A 20,953-nucleotide genomic window follows, 5' to 3' on the forward strand; every position below is an offset into this window, starting at 1 on the left:
GAACTAAAACAAATATTGTAAATAAATCACTTCTGGGTTTAGGAGTTAAAAAAAGCGTATTTCCTGGAGTGGTTAATCTCGAAAATAGAATTTTATGACCCTCGTTTTATAACTTTGTGTTACAAACCAAGCAGAAAAACAAAATAATCTGAGTGGTGGAGCCATGTGATGAACTTGGTGAGCTTTTTTTCTGCTCAGTTAAATCTTTCTGTGAGGTAGGCCAACGGATATCGGCTATCTATCTCTGGAGGTGAACACATTTGTATCTCAAGGGAATACTGTCAAGCCTCTAGACAGCACAACACTCTGTTTCTCACATATCGTTCCCAGGGAAACCAAGCTGAAAGCAGAACATTCCAAAGAGGAAGCAGCCATCACAAAACACTGACCAGCTCAGCTGTAGGTGGATGTGCTGCACAGAAATTCCACTCCTATATTTTTTTCTCCCCTCCTCTTTTTTTTTTTTTTTTTTGTTAGTTTGGGTTTTTTTTGGTTTGTTTGTTTGTTCTGTTTTTTTTTTTTTACTCCTCACATTGAATAGATCTTTCGGTTCCATTGCTCCTGCAGGTGAATTCATCTGAATAATAAGGAATCTGATTTTGCAGCTACATCTATTTTACATTTATAGAAAGTCTACTGCAGACAGTTGAACAAAAAATAAACTTCCAGTAAATACTGAGAAAAGCGACAAGACTGAAAAGCATCCCAACTGGAAGCATTTATACAACTAAATATTTACAATGAAAACATTTATTCAACTCAAGGGCAAGAAAGCAAGCATTTAAAATTCATATATGCTTCTTTTTCATAACAATCATCTCTACCTCTGTACTAAAGCTAGCTTCTTACATTGTATGCACTCCCTTCTGTGATATTTCTTTTGCTGCTCTCATTACTACAAAGGACTTTTAATGCCAAGTAACAGCACTATTAGAGTCAACCTAGAATCTTTTAATCAAATAATCAAATTAAATACCAAGAGGCAATTAAAAATGAAAATATTTCAGTTTACTTTTATTTTTAAGTTGAACATGATGAAAGCGTCATTATTATTTTATTTCCTTCCACTTACTCAGGCCCTACTGTATGACTAGAGTGACATTGATACACAATTACTGAAGCAGGTTGAAGTTAGATCAAAGAACTCTTTACCACTTTTCCTGAATTTCAGAGATACCGTTCCATGTTTTTTCTCCTCACCCATCAATTTACAGAACAGCAGACTCTCAGTTTACATTTCTTATATCCCCAAAAACATCCAAAACATCACAAAGAATTGCTGCTACATACATTTTTCATACCATGTCAGTTCTTCATTTTCAATTAAAAGTTCTTCTACATTTTTTTATAATTATGATATCTGGTTTTCTGGCATTTAATGGGAACAGTGTTTCTATTATTATCAGTAATCATTTTGTTACGCCTTATGTACTATGTAACTTACACAACATTCCAAAACAGCAGATTCTTGTGCCTAAACAATTTGCAATTAACAAGGATAAGTTGCACCATTTGCACCCAGACAAATTGCACCACAGAACAGAAAAGTGACCTTAGGATCTCAGACACACTATGAGTGGAATGAATGCGGCTTCCATTGTGTGACTAGCCAACTCTCTAGGCGCCAAAGAAAACAACTGAACCTATAAGCTCTTAAAACTGTTAGGCTGCCATGAAGGTATTTGCATCAGCTGACCTGAAGCCTGCAGCATACATGCCTAAGTAAGGCGCCTACAACCCCCAGATTGAATGGAAATAAATGTATTCCTTCAGAGGAATTCAAAGCAGGATGTATCATGAACTACTGTTTGCAGAGGCAATTTTCTCTTTCTTGCAACTTAAGGAGTCGCAAGAATTCAGACACTTAGTGGTCGGATATTAGGCAACATAAATACTCCAACTGAACAAGGACAGCAAAGCTCCATTGCCCCTTTGAAGGCTCAACCCATTTTTTTTTTTCCATTGTGTTTCCACAAACTGTATAGCAAGAGCTGTGACATTTCCACACCCTGTCCATTTCCCAAAACCCAGACAAAAACTGTCTCCAGATTGGTAGTGAGCGTAGAACTAAAACAGTACACCACACACACACACAAAAAAAAAAAAAAAAAAAAAAAGGAGGGGAGGAATCATAGACGTGAATTTGCATCTGTGTCTGCCATGATAGTTTAACTGTGGTTTTGAGTTGATATGTCTGCAGGAATGAAGGGACAAAACTATTTTGAAAGCATATAGCCACAATAAGGTTATTGTGAGAGAACATAATTAAAGAGATGTGAGGCTGTGAATGCTGATACACCATGGAGAGGGGAAGTAAATCAGAGACACAGAAGATGCTGTCTAATGTAAGATCTCAGAAACTAAAGAAAAGAATTTGACAACATGAAAAATACATCAGCAGTCTATGAATGCTTTTCAGATGATGAAAGACAGAGACTGTGGGACTTGGTACAAAGATTACTATACAACTTTCTATCACTCCTATCTGTCAGTTTCATTATCATAGGATCATAGAATTTTAGAATGGCTTAGGTTGGAAGGGATCTTCCAATGCTCCTGCCTTGGGCAGGTTTGCTATCCACCACATCAGATTGCCCATCTGATGCATCAAAACTGGCCTCAAACACCTCCAGAGATGGGGCAGCCACAACCTCTCAGGGCAACCTGTTCCAGCATCTTACCACCCACTGAGCGAGAAATTTCTCCCTAACATCTAACCTAAATTTCCCCTCTTTTAGTTTAAAGCCATTCCCCCTTGTCCTGTATATATATACCCATGTAAAAAGGCAGTCTTCTTCCTGTTTATAAGATCCCCTCAAGCAGGCTGCAGTGAAGTTTCTCTGAAGCCTTCTCTTCTCCAGGCTGAACAAGTCAAGCTCCCTCAGCCTGTCTTCACAGGAGAGCTATTCCTGCCCTCTGATCATCTTTCAACTTTCACACCTTTCTTGTGCTGGGGACCCCAGGCCTAGAAGAGTAATACCTTTGAGGCTGGAAAGACGATTATGATATGCATGACTGGAGCATACAGAGGAAGTGTGGCAGGTATGTAGTGAGATTGTGCTTTTGTGATGTGAAATGGAGCAAAAACTCCAAGAGAATACTGTTGATCCTGCTCTTATGCATTGTATACATAAGTGTATATACCCAAAAACACCGAGGTCAAAAGATTTCTTCATTGTCAAAAACCAAAAAAGTATAGTCCATTTGGACCTTAGCTGCCTCTGAAGTGAAAAATAATCTTCAACAATTTTTTTATTGAGCTATGGCCAGAAGTTTTTCAACATCAAATGCTAGTTTCACTCCTGGATACTTAAATATCTAAATATTTGAAATGCGTCACCTAATTACAAGGGCTGTCATTCACAACAAGTTGTTCAGCTTTCCCAAGAGGTGTAACTGTACTTTTGGTTGAACAGATGCACCTTAAGATGGATTTCTTGTCTAATTTTTTTCTAGTGCTTTTGTTTCTTGCCTTCATTATTAAAAAATCCTCTTCGTTCCTCTGTAAGACCCTAATGGGGAAGTCACTTTTTTGTACTTTATGTTACATGGCTCTGTGCTTTGATTTAACTGACAGCAGGTTAATTCTGTCTCTTGCATTACAGTTGAGTTGCCTGTGACTCTCCTGTAAAAGCTGATACTTTCTTTTTGTGAACAAATTTTGCTTCTCTAATATATCATTTAGCTCTGTGAAGACCCTAAGCAAGACTACTGGCACTAAGATGTTGCTCTCCTGTTTTCTCTTTGAACTTGTTTTGTACCAAACAGGTACCTTCTAGGAAGCTCATCTGTGCCTAGGGAAAGATGCACAAATTCTTTTTTGCTCAGTTTCTTCTACCTTTCACAGAAAGGTAAAACAGAGTCATCTGCTGCCATCAATTTTTCCCTTTTTGTCTTGTGTGCCACTGGAGATTAATGGTAGACTAAGTACGGTGACATTATTTCTAGTTTACAGAAACGCAGAAACGTAGCACCAGTTTACTCTCAAATACAGGGCACAAATGTGATGTCCACACTCCAGCAAGACAGCCACAAGACACCTGTTCAGCACATGGCTATGTCAGCCATTTTGCTCTGTTGCGCACATGCGGGTTTCACATGCCAGCTGGATAGGGAACACAACAGATGATGGCTGCTGCAAGCTGACTGAGAAGTGCCTAGCTCTACCTCGGTCATGAAGCCTGTTGCTCTGCACTCATGGCTAGCGTCCAAATGCTTTGAACCCAACAGAAATCTCTATCCCTTTCTTTAAGACCATTTATTTTATGGAACATCTGTATTAACGGTGCAACCGGAGGACAAATTGTGCTCATGTAAACAAGCCCAGGGGGAAGTTTCATGCCATATTCTGACCATGCTCTCTTTGTTCTGTTCCCTTCTTGTCCCAGTGACAGCTGTAGCCTGGGCAAAGCCTATTAGTCATCCGGAAATGTGTGGTATTTTTAGCCATATTTCCTAAGAACATGAGAATTATGAGATCATGTCCTCCACGTGACCATCAGTGTTTATGAAGAGGAGGGCCATCATATAGATGTCAGAGATCTCAGTAAAAAACATTATTCCTGGTAACTTTTTAACCTGTTTTTCAACCTCAACCAAATGAGACAGATAGAGATTTAGAGAGCGCTGAAATATCAAACATTTGATACAGTCCCTGAGAAAGAGATGCCACTAAGATAAAAATATAAACCATGCATAAAGCAGCTTACCTAATATGAAACACAAAAAAATCTGCACAGTTCCTTTTCCCTCTCCATCATGGGACAAAATGGGACATATACAAAAGCACAGGAAATTGAACTTCATTAGTCCTGCTATTTGTAGTATTACTTTATTTTTCTTTTGTAATGCTCAGAGTAAACAAGGATTATCTCCCTGAATAACCTTTCCAGTCTCACATACTTCAGTACAATACTAACCAATCAGAACTGACTCTTGCAAGCTCTATAGTCACCAAGACAGAGGGAAAAGAGTGTCAGAATGGCATCATCTTATATGTTGTCTGCTCTCAGCTTGGCAAAGCTACAATATTATGAAGGCTTAAGGTTTATACCTTGGTTGTTTGGTTTCTTGCTCTTTTTACGTTTTCTGATGTACTGGTTGTGGAGGCATGAACTGGTAGTTCTGCTTTATCTTCGGATCTCTTTATATAGCAGGTTACGTGGCTGTACACAGGAAAGGTACATTTATATTCATTATTTAAAATGCATGAGTAACAAAAGGCATCTATCAGACCAGACAGTCACTGCTGACGAAAATAGGTAATAATAGGTTGGCAACCCTGCACACAGCAGGAGGGTTGAAACTAGATGATCATTATGATCCTTTTCAACTCAGGCCATTCTATGATTCTATGATTCTATGAATACACCAAAGAACAAATAATGTTAATAATGGGTAACTGGGCAATTTAGAAGTAAAGTAGACACTAGCTTTCTCAGGCTGTGAAGCCTTAACCTGACACCAACTTTTCTTTGGGCTGTTAGGAACTTGTGCTCTACCAAATCCCAAAATCTCAGTAAAATAAGAGTGAACTGGAAGTTAAATTAAATATCCCACTGTCATGAAAGAAGTGGCCTTGCTGCACACTCTAAATTCTGAGAAATCTCATTAATGCCTGTAGACAATGTGCTTAAGTTTCATACTATGAAACTCCCCAAAAACAGGCTGCAGGGCAATGGGCAACATGATCTCTTTGTAAACTTTGGTAATTTTCTAACCCAGGCTTGTGTTGCAAATCTAAATTGACCATAAATGTAAAATTCATGTCAAAAAAGGAATTTCTGGGGTTTTTGGTTTTTTTTCTTCTCTCATTGTCCTTACTCTGAAATTGACTTTAGGTTTGATCAACTCAGAGACTTAATTTGCTAACAGCTACTGACAACAGTGATTCAACTTCAGCATGAGTTTCCATCTTGATCTATTATATTGCTTAGAAAATACTGAAAAGCTATAATTTTGTATAATACTATGATTCTTCAGACAGGCTATGGAGTCTGTGACAGGATAGCAATGAATACCAATTCTATTTCTTGGTTCAATATGGAAAGACAAAGATAATAATCACACAACCCTTCACAAAGGCGCAATACCCCAGCAGCACAAATTGACCTGGCCATAATACCACGCTACTGATTTTACAGCTTTTCCATCAGACAAAAAAGTCATGTAGACATGGCCATGTAGGTATAGACCCATTGAAAAGGTTATTCCTCAGTGCTTGACAGTAATATTTACACTGAAAATTCAGAGGTATGGAAATACTTATTTTATAGAGCACAGATAAACTCAAAAGGCATTGGTCTATATTTCAAACTGTTGAAAGACTTCCTCTTGCTGTACTGACGTAAGCCTGTTAGGGAAAATACCACGATTCCGCCTCACTTTTAGATTTCTGAATGCTCTTGGAGCTCCTTCTGTTTTCTTCAGATATGTGCTTCTTTACATTCCTTGGTTGACACAAATTGGGTAGTGTATAATCCATCTAATACTAAGGTATATAGAGAAATGTAAAAGAAGTCAGGTTGGCAAACAGCCCTTTTCCATACTGCATTGTTCGAATAGTATCCCAACTCCTTATATTTGACATTGGTTTCAAACATAAATATTTTTTAATGAAAGGAGGAAAATGAAATGTCAAAAATTTCAGATTTTCTTTTATCCTGGATAAGCATGATTGAAACAAACAGCTCTAAAAAGCTACATAGACCTGTTACAGAGAAAGACTTCTTACAAGAGAAAAATATAGAGAAAATGGAGAATGCTAAAAAAGTGAAGAGTAACAGTACCAAGTATGGAGATGAGGAGAGAGCATGAAAGGGAGAATATTAGTTAGGAAGAAAAGACTAAAAATGTGTGGAGGCTTTATTAGTATGCAATCTCATTATAATGAGTCACAATTGAGCAATTATGCCTTAGAGGAATTCCTTTGATTCTTGGTAAAAACTGGGAAGAACTGGAAATGTAGAAGACCAAGAATTAGTGACAGAAAATATCAAAAGTTCAGAATTTCAAATTAGGAGAGTATTTCAAATGTTCTGATATTGTATATTTATAGTACTCTACTGTAATGTTAGCAATCATATCAACATGTAGAGGCGGATGTTCTATCCTAAGACCACTGAAGTGATTTCTCCAGCAGTGGAATGGACTGCTTTATACCTGGTTGATTTCTTAAAGATATATGTCTAACCTATTCTTAAATTCTTCCAAGAAAAGACATGTAATGCTATCCCTAGCCTGCTCCTGTAATTCCTTGATCTTCTCCTGTATTTCATTGCATGCTTTAATATGAACTGGGGAGATCCTGTTAACCAGATGTATATCCACTTTTGATGAAAAACTGCTGGAATACATTTTTATGGCTTTCTCTTATCCAATCTTCCAGCTTTGTGCATCTCTAAAATTAGCTATGCTATCCTGAGGGCTGTAGAGGAGCTTTTTTCCTCCAGTCATTAGGGTTAGATAAAGCTAACACAGACCTAAGAGAATTATTGTTACTCTTTAATGATACCAGCACATTTTAACTTTCCTCTTTTGAGGGACTGCTGAGACTAGGAAACCAAAAATGAAACGAAATATAGATAGGCTAGTATGCAAATCTCAGGGAAGTAAGACCTGATATGAAATTTGGGCTACCATGCAGTAGTGGAATAAGAATACTTGTAACAAATCTCCATTCTTGTTTCTGGGGAGGACAGACAGCAAAGAACAGCAGTGTCAAGACACTGCTGTGGGACGTGGTAAGCAACTACCAGTTCAAAACATCAGCCTTCCTCAACTACCCATCCCAACAATACTTCAGATTCCTCAGAAACAAACCTCCAAGATGGCCTGACAGGTGTAGCTGTAAGTACACTGGAGAGTTAACACTATGCCAGCAAGTAGCACAAACACAGTACCATGACAAATTTACTGCTACATCGCATGATCTATGCAAGTGTGGTATGCCCACCAACACCCAGGCCTGTGACATCCGTTTGTCATATTTCCAGGAAAATGTTTCCAACCCTTTAAAGTTTCCTACAATTATTGGAGATTTGGGGTTTTGTGGCATTTATGCCCATTTACATAACGTCTGTAAATCTGTTGCTAATTGTTGTATTTGCTTCTTTATTCCATTTATTTGATGCCCTTTGAGTGGTTTTAATAAAATCACATATTATGACTAACATTTACTGTCCCCCATCAGAGAATCCTTTTATGTCTCAAATAAAGGAGCTCTGTCAACTGGAGCCCAGGCCTTAATTCCTTACACACCCAAGTTTTTCATCCTGCTCACTAACATTCTGGGATTCCTTCAAGATGTAGGATGGGACTTCAAGAGGAACAAGGTGATGCTCACGCTGTGCATGCTGGGAAGTCATTTTATCCTTCTGGTAGTGAAAATTCCCACTGTAAGGACTTTAATAAATCAGTGAGATCTAGTCTTCAAGATCTGCAGAGGAAATGCACTCAAGATACACTCAACTCAACATCTGGAGCATATTTGTAAATTCTAAGAAATATATGAGAGAGGAAACAATTTATGGCTTATGGTAGCCATACTACAGCAGGATTTTACACAGAAGCTACCTTTCTGGACAGATTACTACACTACTCAGCTATGCCCAAAGACCAAGTTCACTAAAAAACATTGTGCATGGACACCATTTATGCTAATTGTTATAAAAATAATTCTACTAATCAGTGCTAGTTTTCTGGGATCTGAAATGGCTTTGTACTGAACAAGGATATTCCAGGAAAAGTTAATCCACAAGTAGTTACTCTTTTTCATTATTTTCTTTGTTCTCATCTGTTCAAAGCCACATATGCTTGGCACTGCAGCTGCTGGCTACCAAGATAAAGTCGAAAGATCTCACAATGGCATTTTATAGTCTCTACATATTCACAAATGTATGTGTAATGCAGGGTTTGCATCATATTGGCCAAATCTGACTTGGCAATGCTTGCAAACCCTCCAATAATCACAGAAAGATCATGAATAGAAATGTGGAAGTTTGAACGGCTGATGACATCAAATATCACCATAACTTCAGTAGTCTCCAGTACATCCCTGAGCATTACACCCAAGAATACAATGATCCCTGGAAGAATATGTTGAACACTGGAACACACTACTGCCCACAGAGATTATGGAGTCTCCTTCTCTCGAGATATCCAAGACCCATCTGAACACTTTCCTGTGCAACTTACCCTAGGAAACCTGGTTTAGCAGGGGGTTGGAATAGATGACCTCCAGAAGTCTCTTCTAATTCCTACACTTCCATGATTCTGTGATCCCAACAAGTTTAGAACACTGGTCCAGAATACAATGCTCCTTCCAAATCAAAAAGGGAACAAAAAATATAAGGTGATTAGGTGATTTTTTAAAAAGAAATAATCACATGTGTAACTGAATTACTTTTTTGGCCTGGATCTTTATCTGAATACTTGGCCACTTGGAAGAATGAGATATAAGAAGTAAAGAAGTACATACTCAGAAGTTTGTGTGTAGGTTTGCCTTACTTTTCAGGCTCTACTCCCCATTATCTTAGATATTATAGTATGTTTAACTTTAAACCAGTGCCTGGAGGCAATAAGTAGCTTCAAATCTAGTTAAAAGTTTGTACCACAGCTATTGCTAGTTAAATGTTTAGCACTGCATCTTCAGTCAAGGTCTCTTCTCAAAGCAGAAGAAAACAGTGAAGAAGAAAAGAGCAGCTAGTCCCACAAGTAGAAAGGAGGAAACAAGGGAAGATCCAGGGTTTGAAGATGATGCAAATAACTTATAAGAGAGAGCAGAGACAGAGGTAAGGGGAGATAGAAGGAAGCATCCAGACAGGAGGGCTGGGGGAAACTGTTGCTGTCATGGTTTTATGATTTTTGGTTATCGGTATTCCACATCATAACATCACGCAGTGTACTGGGAGGTAAAAAGCAAATGCTCTAGTTCCGGGTACTTGTCCGGAACAGAAGAAGAACTATGTTCCCCAGAAGACTGTTCGAGTACTGTTATCATTCCTGCTCAAGGGAACAGGTATAAGGCCTGTAGGTCACCTGACCTGGGTCATCTTTCTTTCTTCTCATCTCGTTGTGCTCGCTTTCAGATCATCTCGCTGCTGCTCCCGACTGCACGCAAGGCTTCAATATTAGTGTAAGGCCTTTAGCTCTCGGACAATCCTTCTCTCAATTATATTTGATTTTTTTTAACAATTATATTGAATTATATTTTATTATAGTGTGTTATCGTGCATTCCGATACTATATTTAGTAAATTAGTTTGTTTCTCCTCAGATCGTTGCCGCGGTTTTTTTAATTATTCTTTTTTTGGGGGGGGAGGGTCCCTTGTTTCCCTTTTCTGGAGGTGAGAATTTTGGAAAAAAATCCCTCCGCCCCACTAGTCATGGAACCGGACCAGACCAGCCCATAAACCGTTGACAGTTGCCTATGGAGACACATGCTGAAACAGTGCACTGCCAAAGGATGTGCCCCCTGGTACAGACCCATATATTGGAGCAGTTCTTGGAGAGCCAATTGCCTGCAGGATCTACGTAGAATCAGGTTGGGAAGGACAAAATCCTATGGGATGGATCCCACATAGAGCAAGGGCAGAGAGTGTCCAGGGAGGAACGGCCCAGACAAAGCATTATGGACTCACTGCAGCCCCCATTCCTTGTTCCCCTGTGCCACTCTGGGAGAGATGGCAGAAGAGCATGGATGAGTTTCTCAGTGCTCTAGTCTGTTAGCAATAGGGAATAAATTACATTGATACCCCTATGCCAAGCCCTTTTTGCCCATGAGTGAGTGATCCACCTGTCCTTATCTCAACCCATGAGCTTTATTCATCATATTTTTTCCCTGTTCCATCAAGGAGGGGGAGTGAGAAAGCAGTGTGGTCATGCTTAGCTGCCCTTGAGTGTTAAACCACCTCAGCAAGCCTAAGGAGATTCAGAGGACACAGGGACACAGTCTTGAGGACATTCAGAGGACACAGAAGACACAGTCTTGGCAGGAGCAAGGTACAAAGTGTCTGTACGAGGATGAAATGCACAGACAAGACGACAATATTTTCAGCAGAAAGAGATCGTTCGTATTGATGAGAATGGCAGCTAGATGTGTATTACTACAGAAGTATATAGTCTTTTTCAGGAACTATTAAGACTTAAAAAATGATAAAACTGAAACATTCACATAATAAATGCATGGAGTTTGGGCAACAAAATAGAACTTTAGGACTAGCATGGAGTGAGAAACTGGTTATAACAAAACAGTGGGCTAATAGTCATGACTGCAGAAAATGAGTTCAGTGAGCATTTGATTAAATTGGTAAAAACAGTTGTTAGCATTTTATCTTAATGATGTGGCTTTCTGCAAAGAGTGGGTGAAACAATCCTTTCAGATCTAACGAGATCATACTGATGCAGCCCTGGGGATCTGCTATGGGTCAGTACAGCAAGAAGGGACAGAGTTCTCGTTAACATTTCTAAAGGCAGAATTATGACAGAGAGCAGTCTCATTTGGGAAAACCTTAATTTCCCAGATTGAGATTGGAAAGCAAACACAACTTTCTGCCAGGTGCAGTAAAAAGTTCTGGAGTCATTTTCAAGAGGCTCTACAGAAACATAACAAAAGCAAACACAACCCAAGCTCTAAATGACCCCAGCTGAGCTCTCTCTCAGTAATTTGTGAAACTAAATTAGCCACTTGGGCACTCAAGAATGAGCAAGATTTCTTCACTCACAAACCTCACATACCCTGACTTTAGAGAGAAAGGGGGGAAAAAGAAGAAGGTTTAAAGAAATAGCTATTTCTTAGCAGAAAAAGTGAAGCACACTACACTTAAATGATAACTTGGAAAAACCTACTAATTTAAGTATTAAGTCTCTAATTTAAGTCTCTTACCTACTAAGAGAGCTACCATCCATTTGAGAGCAACTACAGTACTCACTGCCTTCAGGTGTGCCCAGCTGTTAAGGTAAAGAGCCAGAAATCCCTTCCTTATTTTATAGCCTCTCCATTCTTCATGTAACAAGTTCACACAACATGCACCCAGGTTGCTCATCCCCAGTGCTCACAAGTTGGCAGAAACCTAATACTCATTCCAAATGAAATTAATATGCCTCTATACTTGGGTAAGTAAGACAAGATGCTGGCTCCTAATCTAGGCTGCTCTTTCTAGTCATCACCAGGCAGTCTCCATTTGTCATCAATTTTGGAGACTACTAATGTCATCCTTGCATCCTACTCTAGGGGTGCTGCTTTAGCACTAGATGATCTGCAGAAGTTCCTTCCAACTCCCACAAATCTGTGATTCTGAAACTTAGTGTGGAAAAATTAATTTCTAAGCAAAGCTACAGAGTATGACCAAAGGAAGGACTCGATGGAAACAGAACTTTAATGAATCAGAAATAGCAGTGGTCATTCAAGGACAATGGTGGAGAAGTTGCAGATGAAAGGACACAAACTGAGGCTTATGAAGTAGTCCCGAACTCCTGGTAAAATATTTGCCCATATAAAGAGTATAAGGAAAGAAAAATGTCAGTATTTTGTGATTATTAATAAAATTGAAGAATTCTTTTTCTGTGAGACTAAACTAAGTGAAAATTTTTCTTTAAAGAAAATTTTTTCCACAAAGAGCAATAATGTTGACTACTGAGGTGAAAGTGGCATGAGTGAGAATGGAAATGAAAGAAAAACAGTTTAAAATAGTCTACTTACAGTAACACGTTCTGCACTCCGCAACATATAAAGAACAAGTACATTAACTGCTAAAGACAAATTATCATATAGGAATTGTATTTTGTGAGCAGAATATCTCCCTTTAAATTAACTATAGGATTAAAATAGTACATAGATTTCTTAAAGGTTAATCATGCTAGCCTATTCCAATATCCTTATTTGATATTTAAAGACATCAGTGCTTTTCAGTAGAGTTCAAGAAATAAAAACCTACCCCTGATACATCTATGGGCAATATCTGCTGTACAAAAATACCGATGCACTCAGAATTCCTGAAGGGAGCTGGGACACCCCTTGCAGAAGACCCTACAGTCAGGAAAAATGATTTGCACACCACAGATAAAACAGGTGATATTCAGCTCTTATCAGTCTGAATTTGGACTAACGCAAAGAAGTGAAGCACAGTATCTGTACTGGATAGCCTCCTTAAAATATGTTAATGGTGTTATTCTTTATTTTTCCTTATTTTAGCGTGCTGTAAGAAAAATGAGAAATCTCAGATACTGTGAGCAACATATGATGCTTAAGCTACATGTTGAGCAAGAAAATAAGGAAGCTGGATATATTGGTGTCCCTATTTTGTGGGCTCCACCACTGGTTTAACTGGCAGATACACACCCTGCTTGCATGTAGAAGAGCTTATTATCCTATTCATCTATTCACAGTACAAAAGCATTTGAATTTCATGCAATCAATCAAGTAAAATTTCGTAAACAACATAAGCATTCTGAAAGGCAAAATGTATAACAGATCGTTATCATCAGTGGATAATGGCTTGTTAAGATATCTTACCCCACATTTAACGTTTAGTAGACGTTTTGAATTTCCTGATTACACTATGGTAAGTGAAATGCAATCTGTTGATAAACTTAAAGCACTAGGATTTATTTGTATAGGCAGAAAAATTCTAGTAAATATAAGCATATGTCAAATGTACTTCACTCAGAAGAAAGAGAAAGAAAGAAGAGAGGAAGAACAGGAATCAAACCTGGCATGTTAACATATACAAAAAAAAAAAAAGGCAGAAAATTCATACAGCTAACTCTATCAATAGGGATGATAACAAGCTGTATGAAATCCTTTAATATTGCATAACGTTTTCACTGTTCTATTGGTTGAAGAAGGAAACTGAAACTTTAAATTTCCTTTTTCCTGCCTGCTCAAAGACAAAATTAATTGGAATTTGGATGGAAGGTCTGAACAGAAAAAAAGCAAGCAGATCAAAATACTTACCTACTGGTCATACTCTGTTCCTCTCTGTTATTTTGAATATCTGAAAAGTATGTGGGAGCTTTTTGGAGCTGATTCGGTTCCGGTTTGAGATAGTTGGGTGGTGGCCCTCCCTGGGGCCCAGGTCAGGGATACTTCTAGAAAACTTCCTGGTCTGATCCACCCCTCTGGTTACTATCCAGTATTGATAGTTCAGGCCAGCAGTGATGAAGTTGCTGACAGAAGCCTGAGGGCTATAAAAAATGATTTTAGGGGACTGGGAGGTTAGTTGACAATGCGGGCATACAAGTAGTATTTGCAGGTATTCCTACAGTGGCAGGGAAAGACAATGCAATGACCCGGAAAACCCATCGCATAAACACATGGCTGAGAGGCTGGTGCAAACGCAAGAATTTCAGGTTCTTTGATCATGGGGCAGTCTACTCGGCACCTGGCCTGAGGTCTGCAGGTAGGTATCACCTGTCTCAAAGGGGGAAGCGGACCCTTGCCCAGGAGCTGGCGGGACTTTAAACTAGATATGAAGGGGGAAGGGGATAAAACCAGACCTGCTAGAGATGAGCCTGGGGAAGCGATAATGGGATTAGGGGTGAGGCAAGGGGCCCAGCTAGAGTGTGTCTATACCAATGCACTCAGCATGGCAACAAACAAGAAGAGTTAGAAGCCAGTGTGCGGCAGGCAAGCTATGACCTAGTTGCCATTAAGGAAACGTGGTGGGACCACTCCCATGACTGGAGTGCTGCAATGGATGGCTACAAACTCTTCAGGAAGGATAGGCAAGGAAGGAGGGGCAATGGCATGGCTCTCTATGTTAAAGAGTGCTTTGAGGTTACTGAGCATATGACTGGGGATGATGAGGTTGAATCCTTATGGGTTAAGATCAGGGGAAGAGCTGACAAGGCAGACATCCTGGTGGGCATCTGTTATAGACCACCGAACCAGGATGAAGAGACAGATGAGGTGTTCTACAAGCAGCTGGCAGAAGCTGCGCGATCACCGGCCCTTGTCCTCATGGGGGACTTCAACTTCCCAGACATATGCTGGGAATACAATTAAGCGCAGAAGAAGCAGTCTAGGAGGTTTCTGGAATGTATGGAGGACAACCTCTTGATGCAGCTGGTAAGAGAACGTACAAGAGGAGCTGCCCCGTTAGATCTGCTGTTCACAAACAGAGATGGTCTAGTGGGAGATGTGGAGGTCGGGGGCTGTCTTGGGCAGAGTGACCATGACACAGTAGAGTTCTCAGTTCGTGGTGGAGTCAGGAGGGGGAACAGCAAAACTGCTACCTTGGACTTCCAGAGGGCAGACTTTGAATTGTCCAGGAGACTAGTAGGGGGAGTCCCCTGGGGTTCAGTCATAGGGAGTAAAAGGATACAAGATGGCTGGTTGCTCTTCAAGAAGGAAGTCTTAAAGGCGCAGGAGCGGGCTGTCTCCCTGAGCAGCAAAATGAGCCGGCGCAGAAGAAGACCAGCGTGGATGAATAGGGAACTATTCTTGAGGCTCCAGGAGAAAAAGAGAAACTACCTCCTGTGGAAGAAGGGACAGGCAACTTGGAAAGAATACAGAGAAGTTGTTAAGATGTGCAGGGAGAAAATCAGAAAGGCAAAAGCCCAGCTTGAACTCAACCTGGCTGCTGGGGTAAAAGGGAACAAGAAACTCTTTTACAAGTATATCAACAGTAAGAGGAGAACCAGGGAGAATCTCCATTCTTTACTGGATGAGGCTGGGAATGTGACCACTGAGGATAAGGAAAAGGCAGAGATTCTGAATGCCTTCTTTACATCTGTCTTTAAAAGTCAGACCAGTTATTCTCAGGTTTCTCCACTCTCTGACCTGGCAGTTTTGGCTGGGGAGCAGACTAAACCCCCCACGATTCAGGAGGAAACAGTCAGAGACCTGCTACTCCAACTGGACTGCCACAAGTCCATGGGATCAGATGAGATTCACCCAAGAGTGCTGAGGGAACTGGCGGAGGAGGTGATAGCCAAGCCGCTTTCCATCATCTATCAGTTCTCCTTGTTGACAGGTAAGGTCCCAGAAGACTGGAGGCTTGCCAATGGGACTCCCATCTACAAGAAGGACTGCAGGGAGGATCCGGGGAACTACAGGCCTGTTAACCTGACCTTGGTGCCGGGGAAGATTATGGAGCAAATTGTCTTGAGGGAGATCACGTGGCATGTGCAGGACAACCGGGGAATCAGGCCTTGCCAGCATGGATTCACAAAGGGCAGGTCCCGCTTGACCAACCTGATCTCCTTCTACGATCTAGTGACCTGTCTGGTGGCTGAGGGAAAGGCTGTTGATATAGTCTACCTAGACTTCAGCAAAGCTTTTGACACTGTCTCCCACAGTATTCTCCTGCAGAAGCTGGCAGTCCATGGCTTGGACAGATACACTCTTGGCTGGGTAAGGAACTGGCTGGAGGGCCAGGCCCAGAGAGTGGTGGTGAATGGAGTTAAATCCAGCTGGCAACCAGTCACGAGTGGTGTTCCCCAGGGGTCAGTGCTGGGGCCTGTCCTGTTTAATATCTTTATTGATGACCTGGCTGAGGGCATTGAATGCACCCTCAGTAAGTTTGCAGATGACACCAAGCTGGCTGGAAGCTGCCTGAGGGTAGCGAGGCCCTACAGAGGGATCTGGATAGCTGGGCTGAAGCCAATGGGATGGGATTCAACAAGACCAAATGCCACGTCCTGCACTTTGGCCACAATAACCCCAGGCAACACTACAGGCTTGGGGCAGAGTGGCTGGAAGACTGTGTAGAGGAAGTGGACCTGAGGGTGTTCATCAATGCTAGACTGAACATGAGCCAGCAGTATGCCCAGGTGGCCAAGGCCAATGGCATCCTGGCTTGTATCAGAAATAGTGTGGCCAGCAGGAACAGGGAAGTAATTGTCCCCCTGTACTCAGCACTGGTGAGGCCACACCTCAAGTACTGTGTACAGTTTTGGGCCCCTCACTGTAAGAAAGACACCGAGGCCCTGGAGCGTGTCCAGAGAAGGGCAACAAAGCTGGTGAGGGGTCTGGAGCACAGGCCTTATGAGGAGCAGCTGAACAAGCTGGGGTTGTTCAGTCTAGAGAAGAGGAGGCTCAGGGGAGACCTTATTGCTCTCTATAACTACCTGAAAGGAGGCTGTAGTGAGCTGGGGATCAGCCTCTTCTCTCATGTGACTGGTGATAGGACTAGAGGGAATGGCTTCAAGCTGCACCAGGGAACGTTCAGGCTGGACATTAGCTTCTCTGAAAGGGTGGTCAGGCACTGGAATGGGCTGCCCAGAGAGGTGGTAGAGTCACCAACCCTGGTGGTGTCCAAAGAGCGTTTGGATGTTGTGTTGAGGGACATGGTTTAGTGAGAATCATTGGTGATGGGCGAATGGTTGGACTGGATGATCCTGTGGGTCTTTTCCAACCTTAGTGATTCTATGATGTCAGTGACCGGCTGTGTTGCTCCACACCAATGACCCACCACAATGTCAGCAAAACAAGCTGAAGTAACATCTGGACTTAAAGTAAAAACTTTTAAGTCACAATGCTTAGTCTTTACAAAAAAGAAAGAACGCTGGTAACATATTCAGTCTTTTAAAAATCAACATGATTTTTTTTTGCCCTGACCTTCAGTGGAATGAGGCTTTTACTTCTCTTTCCACAGTTTCTTTTTCCTCTGTTGAAGTGTCAGACCTTTCAGGTGTGTCCCTGTGCTTCATATTATTACTCTCATTGTTACAATGAGTGTACAACAGCATCTGCAGGAAACTGCAAATATGGTTGCACAGAATATCTGTCCTCTTCACCAAGGAGCTTACAAAGACTTTCCATATGTCCTGTCCTTAGCTAAAATCATATCAAATTCTCACTTTCCACAACAAATACTCCAACACAGCAAAAACATGAAAAAAGAAGCCACTATTCTCAGCTGTATACTCAGTGCAGATTACATAGTATTAATATACCTGGGAATTAGAGTGCGAATTATATTTTAAAATTAAACTATTGTTTTACCATTGACAGGAATAACAGCAACTTTTCAGGGAAGAGAAGGAGGAAAGATGGAGATAAGAAAACAAATCAAATATGAAATGAGGATAGGAATTAAGTCTTATGTCTTATTTTTCTTATAAGTACAACTTGTTATTTATGTATGATATGGACACAAACTGACTGGTGTTTCTGCTGAAATGCAGTTTATCAGGAAATGCCCAATTAAAACACAGAAAGATACTTTAGAAGAAATGTTTTGTTTGCAGTAAATAAGATGTCAAGGTTATGATAGCATCCTGTTTTTCTTTCCACTTTTTGACCTGATTCATGATGACAGCAACAAGACAATAATGTGAGAATTGTCCTAAAGTGGAAAATGTGGATTCCTGCCCGACTGCAATGAATAAATTTCTGTTGTCATTGCCAAAACTAACAACTTTTATAATTAGGAAAGCTGTTGTATAATTTGCTGTTGGGAGTATCTGGCAACCTACCTCTATTGAAATGGAAAGATAGATATTTCCCTCAAGTGGATTTAGTGATGTAAGAGAGGTGACTGTCAGAGATTCAAGCATGATTACCATAACCAGAAGGAAAGTCTCGTGCCTTTATCAAAGCTCACATATTTCAAATCACTGGCAAGTTTTTAAGTTTAGTGAGACATCCAAGCAATCCTGCCAGGCTGCAGAGAACTAGAAAATTTGTCGCAGCAAAGAAAGGAAATAAAGTATATAGACTTTTAAATTCAATTAGGAAATTGAATATTCCCATCCACACATGCCCCATTAGTTTTCTCTGACTGCAATCTCGCATCCACTTAGTAGTTCTCCTAGTTGGTATCTGTGCAGGATGGGCCAGGAAGAAACTGTTTCTCAGTTCCCTAAGCTCTGAACTCATGAGGGGCAGATATCAGTTGGGCCATTTACAGCTCATTACACTTGCACCTGGTTTTAATCATTCTACTGAAGAGCTTTGGTGAGAGGTGATTAGTACAGGACTACTCCAAGCAACTTCTCTTTCTTAAGATTCTTCCCCTTTCCAGTTGCTTATTTGGGTCTTAACAGCTTTTAAGAATAACCTATCTACAATTTACTATTTGTCTAATCAGATATTTCCTTCTACTGTTTAACCAGAACTACATTGTGACAATGTCTTGCTGGTTTATTTCACATGGGAGAGAAACACCTGATGTCTTAGGTCACTATCCCATCCTAGCTTATCGTAGGCCACCACATCATGGAATACGTTCACAAAAGATATCAAGATCTACCTTGCCACCAGTTAGGTTTTTCTTTCAGCTACACTGTGGCAGAACTTCTTTCCTGTGTAGGTGAGACTTTTCTCCCATAATTTCAAATCTAAATGTATAATGCACAATTCTTAATTTTTTACTTTTTTTTCTTGTTTTAAGAAAAAAAGTTTAAATTGTTTAAATTGCTTACACACTTTTGTATTTCTGCACAAGAAACAAGCTCTGCTATAAAACAGGATTTCTATTCCTCCAAATACTCATAATAATCCTACATTATTTCCTTTTTCATGAAGATATTATTCCAGAATTGAACACAGCACTCAAACTAAGGTTTCCACAGATGTTTTGTCAATGACCTTGGTACTTCTCTAACTCATTGCAAATTCCCAATGCACCACTGTACATTTGTCTTTTTAGTAACTGTTTTCACATTGACAGCACGTAGTCCACTCATACTGGACAAATATTGCTATGTCTTTCTCAACAGCATTTCTAACCATTAAGCCCGTGGCTGCTACCAGATGTTATTATTATTGTTTCTTTAGGCTTTTCAGTTTCTTCTCATTTCTGCAGGTCAGCAAGGTCCTCTTATTCTTTAATTTTTTAGCATATAGCTAATATTTGTCCAAATAGAGTAACCAAATGGACACCTCTAAGATAAGACTCCAAACTGTTTTCAGTTGCATTTCATTTGTGGCTCCTGCCTTTTTACTATTTAGTTTTTCGCACGTAACTATTGTGATTCTTTTACAAACCAGCTTCTTACTTTCCTTACAAGTCCTGTACAGATGCTGAACCCCAAGGTAAAATAGAGGAAATACAGGTAAAATAAGCCTAGTAGACAGTGCAATAAAATATTAGGTTAGTTTAACATATTTGCCTTGGGTAAACTTGAATTTTAAACATTTTTTAATTTGCTTTCCTCTCTGACAGGACAAAAGCCAAATCAGAATGGTGAACCTGCTTAGGCTGATAAGCCCATTTATACCATTATGCTGCTTTTGGAAACTAATTTTCTCTGAACAGAGCTTGTATAATCAACAAATATACAGAGTGGTGTGGTTAGGCTGGTATCCACAGATTGTACAGCTAGAAAGATTATCACATTGGAAAGGGATAATAGAAATAAATGAAAATGCTCACCTGTGCCCTAGGCTTGCAGAAAAAGCTTCAAGAGGAGCAATCTCTAGAAAGAGAACCCTCCCTAGTGGCAGTCAGCCCTTAAATGGGGTCTAGGAGAGGTGCAGCCAGGCTCCGCTTTCCAGTCACACAGGTGAATTGCCTTCACCTGTGCTTCCGTGGCTGACTCAGTGCTTGCCTCAGATGATCAGTCAGAGGTTCAGGCCAAGACTCAACAGTTCCCATACAGAGCTGTACTGTAATTTGCCACTCAGATATAATGCTCCATTCAGAACTTAAGTCCCTTTATATCTGCAGAGTGTAGGAACACTTTAAGCAAAAAGAAAAGGATAGCAGTTAAGAACTTAAGGAAAAAGTTAAGGAAAAAAAAAAAAAAAGCTCTTCACAGCTACTGGATAAGCCTATAAGCACGCAAACAACTCAAACACCAATTTGATAACGTACTAGAAAAGTTTTCGAATCTGCATCTTGATCCCAAGGGAGAGCTATCAGAATTGCAGTGTAAAGGCAAATGGTGCCTTCTATCAACTCTTGTGGAATGAACCAGAAATTCTTTTCTATGCACTTTCATTTCCTTGTATTTTTAACAGAAAACTTTCCAAGGTAGCATAATGCCATCTTTCGCCTTAATTTCAA

The 20,953-nt window shown here is 40.2% G+C and overlaps 1 non-coding gene across 1 annotated transcript in view; it reads right to left on the reverse strand.

Annotated features, from left to right (window-relative positions):
- The window catches only part of LOC112532525, a 243,058-nt gene that overhangs the window by 22,841 nt on the left and 199,264 nt on the right, over nt 1–20,953 (reverse strand). The window contains exons 11-14 of the transcript XR_003075402.3: nt 20,321–20,626; nt 19,542–19,543; nt 9,196–9,316; nt 5,054–5,165 (exon numbers count right to left, since the gene is read on the reverse strand). This is a non-coding gene — a transcript (uncharacterized LOC112532525). The remainder of the gene's footprint in view (nt 1–5,053; nt 5,166–9,195; nt 9,317–19,541; nt 19,544–20,320; nt 20,627–20,953) is intronic.

The sequence above is a fragment of the Gallus gallus genome, chromosome 5 (assembly GCF_016699485.2).
Source record: "Gallus gallus isolate bGalGal1 chromosome 5, bGalGal1.mat.broiler.GRCg7b, whole genome shotgun sequence".
Lineage (NCBI taxonomy): Eukaryota > Metazoa > Chordata > Aves > Galliformes > Phasianidae > Gallus > Gallus gallus.